The sequence below is a fragment of the Azolla caroliniana genome, unplaced genomic scaffold (genome assembly GCF_043228905.1).
Source record: "Azolla caroliniana isolate FFs.n. ecotype wild unplaced genomic scaffold, voAzoCaro1.0.p SCAF_1, whole genome shotgun sequence".
In the NCBI taxonomy this organism is placed as follows: Eukaryota; Viridiplantae; Streptophyta; class Polypodiopsida; order Salviniales; family Salviniaceae; genus Azolla; species Azolla caroliniana.
Window position 1 is genome coordinate 4,914,679 of NW_028230436.1, and position 7,785 is coordinate 4,922,463.

Sequence of the window (7,785 nt, forward strand, 5' to 3'; positions counted from 1 at the left end):
TAATAGTATATTGGCTTGCTTACATGATTCACCTATATATATATATATCGTCAAAGTAGAGCTTTTAATGGCACGATACTAAAGATTGAACATGCCGTTGAGCTTTAAACTAGACAGAAAACAAACAACTTATGCTTATGATTTTGCCAATCATGGGCATGCCCACTTTTTACATTTACATTGTCCGTGCTCCGACTTTCTTGTTAAGGAACAATAATTATTAAGTCTTGCGATTTGCAATAACATATTTTTTAATTGTTGTGAAAAAAGTGGACTTCATCAACTCCAATTTATGTTTAAAGCTAATAATATCATTTACAATCTTAATTTTCATGCGATTAGGAATTGAATGTTGGTCGACCTAGCCTATTGTGAGTAATCGTGAAAATAACCAAGCAATAAATTTCAAACTTGTACTACATAGACCTGACCTATGCGTTTTTTTGGTAATTTCCCCAACCTCTAGCTTCTATCTTCGATTATGTATCTCAAGAAAAGCAGAAGTTGATTTTAGCTTTACCCGAAAACTCACAAGAGGTGGCATTGCTTATTGGGGGAGGGAGGGCTAAATTTAGATGTTTCCCATCATACACCTAAGTTTCCAATACCTTTTCAAAGAGCTCCATGAGAGATTACAAAGTCATCAATTGGCACAAGGCTAATGAAGAAGAAATGCCCTCTTGGAGGTTGTTTGTTTGATTAATAACAAGATATGTGTGATTTCATTTGAATTGTAAGTCATTGCATTGTAGAAATGGCATCAAATTCAATATTGTAAAGTCATTTTTCAACCACAAATTGTCAATGTGCATGATCTTAAACAAAAAATGTGTCAAGTTTTATAATGAGTAAATCATCGAGCGCATGTTGGAGATTCAATAGAATAATGCGTAATATATTTAAATATTAGGTTTTTAATAAATTGTTTTTGTAAATCTACTAAAAAACATGTGCAAGAATGATCAAGAATGAAATGCTCTTTAATAATATATAATGGCAATGCTTTGTACAATGTGCTTTTGCTATAATACGTATCCATAAGGATTTAGTCATGGCAATCAAGCAGGTATGATAGTTGTACAACACTTCCAACAAACAAAGGTGGGAAGGAAAATATAAACCAATGACTCGTAACTTTTGAGAAACATTGTCATTGTCATTGTTTCCAATACAAAGGCTGCAAGGCATATATTATGTCCAGAAAAGAGCTATTGTGATTTGTAATGTTTTTGGATATTCAATACCCACAACATAGATTGCCCATGACTCATCAACATTGACCATCCTCCCTTCTAGTACTCAAATTTGAAAATATACATTGTTATTGGTAAGATACTAACCAATGTGCATCATGGGCAATAACTGTTCTCAAACTAGGCATATGATAACCTTTATCATATATATGTATAAGAAGACATGCATCATTGGATCGTTTGTTAGCTCGAGTTCTTGTTTTGTGAGCCTTATAGCCCCATTCTCACATACAACCATATAAAATTTGAAAATTTTAAGTACAACTTAAACATATAAAGTTGCACCATTTGTAAATGCAGAAATGATCATTTTTAAAACAATAGTTCATAAGAAGATGCATAAAGAAATATTACCTTTACTCCAAAGAATGAAATCCCCTTTGAAAGATGTAAGAGCAACTTGTATAAAATATTATGTGATGATACTTGTTTATATTGGATAAATCGTTGTCAACGCATAATGACAAAAATATAATAGAGATGCATACTTCATGGATTATGGTTGAATAATGCTCACCTATTAAAAGAGGCATTCATAGATGGACCTTGAAGGCATATGGTTGCACCTGTGAACATCAATGAGGATGGGCGAGCCCAAGGATATGATCATAAAACTATATGCAAAATTGTGTGTTATGTATATTACGTTTCTTATTACAGGGTGTAATAATCAGTTCTTAGAGTTTGTTGTAGTTGGTTATAGAAAAAATGTTTCTTGTAGGGCTCTATTGTATCCATGATATATGTACCATTGAGGTAAATTCATACCATTCAAAGAAAAATTTAAGCACAAACACTAAAATACATAAGGGAATGAATGACACACATGTTACTTCCAAGGATTGGCCAAATGGCAAACACCATTGTACACACTTTTTTACCTATAAGCATACACTCCCCTTACCCCCCTCTTAGTGGGTAAGAGACTCAATGAGCATACGAGATTCATATCCCAGTCAAATAGGTTCATGTTAAATTGTAAGTTAGGGAACAATAATGTGTTGAGTTAGGGAATAACTTCTTATAATTCTCACCCACAAATTCTTAAACATCTTTAAGAATTGTAACTTATCTCACCTCCTTTTTCATTTGTTGATAAAGAGGTATACTCAAGGGAAGGAAGGGCAATGATTCGACTTTAAGTTTTTATAATTTATTGCAATGATTGTATCCTATTGCCACCAAGAATCTACTTGACATAAATGGTGGTGAAAGGGCATCGTATTCATGAAACATGGGTTATGTAGGTAGGCGGTTTGTCATTTGCCACACAATGAATAATGAATAGGGGGGTAGATGAATGGCGGGCGTATTGTTCACCAATTTGAGCAGAATATAGTATGGTGAGATTGTGTTTAAGCTGCGATGACAACAGATGATTAGACACGTCCGGACCCGAGGATGTATATATACTTTGTGGATGCCATAAATAAGGATCCTTATGGACATGCATGTCGAAGGATATGCATGTGCATGGACAAGCATCATCAATGAATGTGCAAAGACACGTCACAAGATAACAATACACGATCACACAGTGTGTGGGCTATGTTTCATGGAGCAAGTTAGGCTAATGACAGTAGGGAAACACTGAGGGGGGAGGTGGGGGGGGGGGGGGGGGGGGTAGGATACGGATGACCCGTTCGTAAATGCATATGATGGATGGATCGAGGATGGATGATGCTAGATGCATGTCATGGGTGATCATGATGGGGGTGGGGCATGCATGCATGCATAGAGAGAGAGAGAGAGAGAGAGAGAGAGAGAGAGAGAGAGAGAGAGAGAGAGAGAGAGAGAGAGAGAGAGGGTGGTTAGGTGGATGGGCAAAAAGGAAGGAGGGGCCCCATTGGCATCAACCCATCCTTACTTTTTGCCATGGCCACCTAAGATGATAAGGGGTAGATAGATTGATTAGGTGTAGAGATCAATGGGTCTCATCATCACCACTACACCAACACCATTCATTTCATGTGCAATAAATACATACATGATACATACATACATACATACATACATACATACATACATACATACATACTGATACAATATATACACGGAGATGGAATAGAGAGAGGTCATGTTACATGTCTCCCTCACCTCTTTTCAATAAAACAAACCCCCAAAAAACTTTGCTTTTTGGGTTTGAGTTATTGTTGTGTGTGTGTGTGTTGATTCATTATTAGAAAAACAGGGCAGGGGAAAGAAAAAGTGTAATTTATATAATACATACACGGAAAAGGAACTAACTAAATAAATAGACTATGTATTAATTATATATAGTAGTACAGAAAAGAAAACAGCCTCTCCCTCCCCTATTGAATCTTCCCCCATCTCAATATGTATGTATGTATCTGTCTCTGTCTCTGTCTCTGCTAAACCCTAAAAGGAAAACCATATAGACAGACAGACAGACAGAGGAAGGAAGACCTAAGGGAGGGAGGTAGCAGCAGAGAGGAAAGAAGAAGAAGAAGAAGAAGAAGAAGAAGAAGAAGAAGAAGGGGGAAGGAGAAGAAAGGAAGAAGGGGGGAAGAAGATTTTCTTCGTTAGAGTTAGAGCCTAACTGCTCAGACAAGGACGTACTGGTCTAAGTCATATTGACTGTTGTGTAGCCATGGCTGCTCGATCAGTTGCGGTAGTACTACTGTACACGCTATATTTACTCTAGTCCGTTGCTCGTTACACCCCCTTCCCTCTCTGTCTCTGTCCCTGTCTCCATCTCTATCTCAGTCTTTTCTATTCATTCAATTCCTCCGCCTTGCCCTCACCTCCATCCGCCATCGCCATTTACTACTTCTTCTGCAACCGTTGCTGATTATTGCACAGGTCCTCCGATTCCTTTCTTCTTCTTCTTCTTCTACTTCTTCTTCAAGCATATCGACCTCCTGGTTCGTCATCTGGTTGCGCTATTTCCTACCTATCCCATCGACTATCACCCACAGGTAATCCTTCTTCTTCTCCCTTTTTCTGCAAAGTTAGTTCCATTTTCTACCTTCATATGACACTTGCAACCATAACCATTACTACTGTTTCTAGGTTTCCCATGCTTTTTTCTTTGTTTCTCTGCTTCTTCAAGTATAAAATAAAAATCATCCTTCTGTGACGATGTCCTTTTTTTTCTACAGCAACGACAGAAGCAATCTACTATTGATTCTGTTTCATCCGACCATCTTCATCCTCTACTGGTCATTCTCTTCTTGTTCTGAAGATCCACATGCAAGTTCATTCTACTTTTCTGTAACACGTTTCTACCACAAGTCGTTCTTTTTTTGGTCATGGCAGAAGGAGATTCTGTCTTTCATACCCATGGCATACCTCCCCTCCTTCGCTCCCTCTACTCTTCTGCCGCAAGCAGCGCCAATGACCTCTTCTTCAGTACTGATGCAGAAAAGGTGAAGTCTTTCCTATTCGGTCCTAATGCCTTTTACAGAAACGAGGAGCAGTATCTAGGTGTGGCCATGGCGGCCTTCGTCCTTGTAGCCTGTGTGCTCGTGTGGGCGTTGTTGATGAAGAGATGGCAATCGAAGCAGGTTTATCTTCTGGATTATGCTTGTTTCAGGCCTCCGGATCTATGGAGGGTTTCATATGCCACGTTCCTAGAGCATTCTGCTCTCAACGGCATGTCCGAAAGCAATCGAGACTTCCAGAAGAAGATCATTCAGCACTCTGGCCTGTCTCAGCTGACGGCGCTCCCTCCATCCTATCACTACATTCCCTGCAGCCAAGGCATGTCTTTCTCTCGCCACGAATCAGAGACGGTCTTCTTCACCATGCTGGACGAGCTGTTCAGCAAGACCGCAGTCCTTCCCTCTCAGATCGGGATCTTGGTCCTCAACTGTTGCCTCTTCTATCCTTCTCCGTCTCTCTCAGCTATGGTGATCAACAAATACAAGATGCGATCTGACATCAAGTCCTTCAACATCTCCGGCATGGGATGCGCGGCGTCTCTGCTGTCGGTGGACATGGTGAAGCACCTTCTGTCTGTGAACAGAGAGACGTATGCGCTCATCGTGAGCTCCGAGAACATGTCAGGGAGGGATTACATGGGGGGCAAGAAGTCAATGCTGATCGCGAATTGTCTATTCCGGACGGGAGGAGCAGCCATTCTCCTGTCCAACAGGGTATCCGACAGGAGGAGGGCCAAGTACAGGCTTCTCCACACGACCAGGACCAACACTGCAGCCGACGATCGCTCCTTCTCTTGCATAACCCATGGAGAGGATGAGCACGGTAGGGTGGGGGTCTCCCTGTCCAAGGAGCTCATGCAGGTGGCAGGGGCGGCCCTGACCAAGAACATGACGGCCATGGCTCCATTCGTGCTGCCCGTGTCGGAGCTGGCGAGGTACGCGGGGAACTACGTGGCGAGGGCTGTGTTCGGGGTGCAGTGCAAGCCATACCAGCCCAACTTCAAGAGGGCCTTCGACCACTTCTGCATCCACGCAGGCGGGAAGGCGGTGATCCAGGAGATGGAGAAGAACCTGAGGCTCACCGAGGCGATGACGGAGGCCTCGAGAATGACCCTGCACCGCTTCGGCAACACGTCGTCCACCTCGGTGTGGTACGAGATGGCGTATGCTGAGGCTATGCAGAAGGTGAAGAGGGGCGACCGCCTCTGGCAGGTCGGCCTCGGCTCGGGATTCAAGTGCTTCAGCGCCGTCTGGCAATCCCTGTGGGACTCCAAGTGCACCGTCCACAACCCGTGGCGCGATTGCCTCCTCTCGTACCCTCTCCATGTCCCCGACAGTTGCCCTGAGCTCGATGACAACTAAAGTAAACTGGGCTTCTTTTTTGGTTCGATAAATCAATAATTTCGTCCCCGCTGTTATGTAAGTTCATCATCTCCATCTCCATCTCCACCTTCACTCTCATATCTTTTTCTTCTAAGTAAGCGATTCTTCATTATTGATTTAATCCGGGGGCAACTGCTGCTGGTACCTATTATTTTGGCAGTGCTCAAAATTTCCCTCCCTTTCTTCCGTTCTCTCGGAGCACAGCTTTATTTTCTGCCCTATTTCCCTTATGTTTCACAGAAATCCTCTCAATTTCCTCTATTCTATTACTTACCTCACGTTTTTTTTTTTACACGTTGATACAAACCTTCAATCTTTCACAGTTATCTCTTATTATATTTCTTTATCTTTGGGCTATAAAAGTACAAAGAAACTAAATATCTATTTCTTCATTTAATCAGTGTTTGCTTCTAGATCAATAAGAATCTGATGGTTGCAACTACAATGTCCATTTCGTAATTAACATAATCGTCTCTCATTGGCATCATCGTCATTGTCATCATCATCATGGCTCTCCACTCATCAGTGGCTAAATATAATCTCCAATCTTTGTGTATTGCCGTAATTAATCACCCACCCACTCACCCTTTTTATCTTTTCTGCAAATCTGTTAAAAATCTCGTTGTAATTTCCATTTGATTTATTGAATTATTAACCTTGGGCTTGTTCTGAACCTCTGGTATTCAGGATTATTCATGTCCACTCTGTGAATGAGTGAATGAATATTGCACGCAGAGAACAAATTTTCAGACTCGGCCATTGTTATATCATATTAGTGTTCTGCTAGTCTGTTAATTTTCCTCTACATAAAAAGGCAGGTTGTTGTTAGATGTTTATGGGTAGTTGTAATTTACTTTGATTTGATCCTTTCATGGGCGGCGTCTTGGTGAGAACATACATACATGTTTAAAAAACTTTCAACAGAATTAATTTTATTGCATTCAATAATTCTTCAATATTGTGTGACCGAAGGAAATGAACCCTGTATTTCTGTATATGTGTGTGTGTCGATAGTTGTACCAGTAATTAGATGGATATATATGTAGTTACTGGCTATTGAGATGCATTGATGGATCACCATGAGATGGAGTGCAATTCGAATAATCTTCTCTGTTGTGGTTAGATGAGATTTTGATAATGGGCTGTTTTTCCGACTTTTACGCAAACTAGTCTGCAAGGAAGCGGATGGCCAACATTGTTGATGAGGTAGGTAGGTGGCTCCATTAATTCTGTTGGGTTGATGCAAAAGCTCTTTTGGACTCCCAATCTTAACAAGCTACCAATGCTTTATGTTGCATTTATGCTGCATACCAACCTGTGTTGAATCTCTGAGATCCACATACATCACTTCTCCTGCATGTCTATGTTTTGTTGGTGGGTGGGCTGATTCACTTTCAATTGTTGGTTGGGGGGAGGGGAATTATACAAATTAAAGATTAAACCAAGCTACCTACACCATGCGATTTTCAGTTCTCCTCAAGTCCATTTCTGTCATTGCATGAGATTGTTTTCAATCCTAGTGCTTTGCCAGATTTCAGTTGCATTTTGAATGAACTGAAAATTGACTGACAAAACTTCGGATACCTTTTCGGGTAAGCTAAAAAGTGACTGATGAAGCCTTGCATCATGCCACGGTTCTGGTGTAAACTGCAATACTAATGTGATGTAATTGTATTGAGAAAAGGAGGCATAGTTTGCTTGAACTCGAAAAAGAAAAAGCAAGCATTTGAACATTGTCAGAAGGA

The 7,785-nt window shown here is 40.8% G+C and overlaps 1 pseudogene across 1 annotated transcript; it reads left to right on the forward strand.

The window, feature by feature from the left end:
- Positions 1–3,610: 3,610 nt before the first annotated feature.
- On the forward strand, positions 3,611–6,386 carry LOC147868531 (3-ketoacyl-CoA synthase 4 pseudogene; annotated as a pseudogene). Its single transcript, XR_015529859.1, has 2 exons — positions 3,611–4,192; positions 4,376–6,386. The product of XR_015529859.1 is annotated as a 3-ketoacyl-CoA synthase 4 pseudogene (transcript).
- Positions 6,387–7,785: the final 1,399 nt, after the last annotated feature.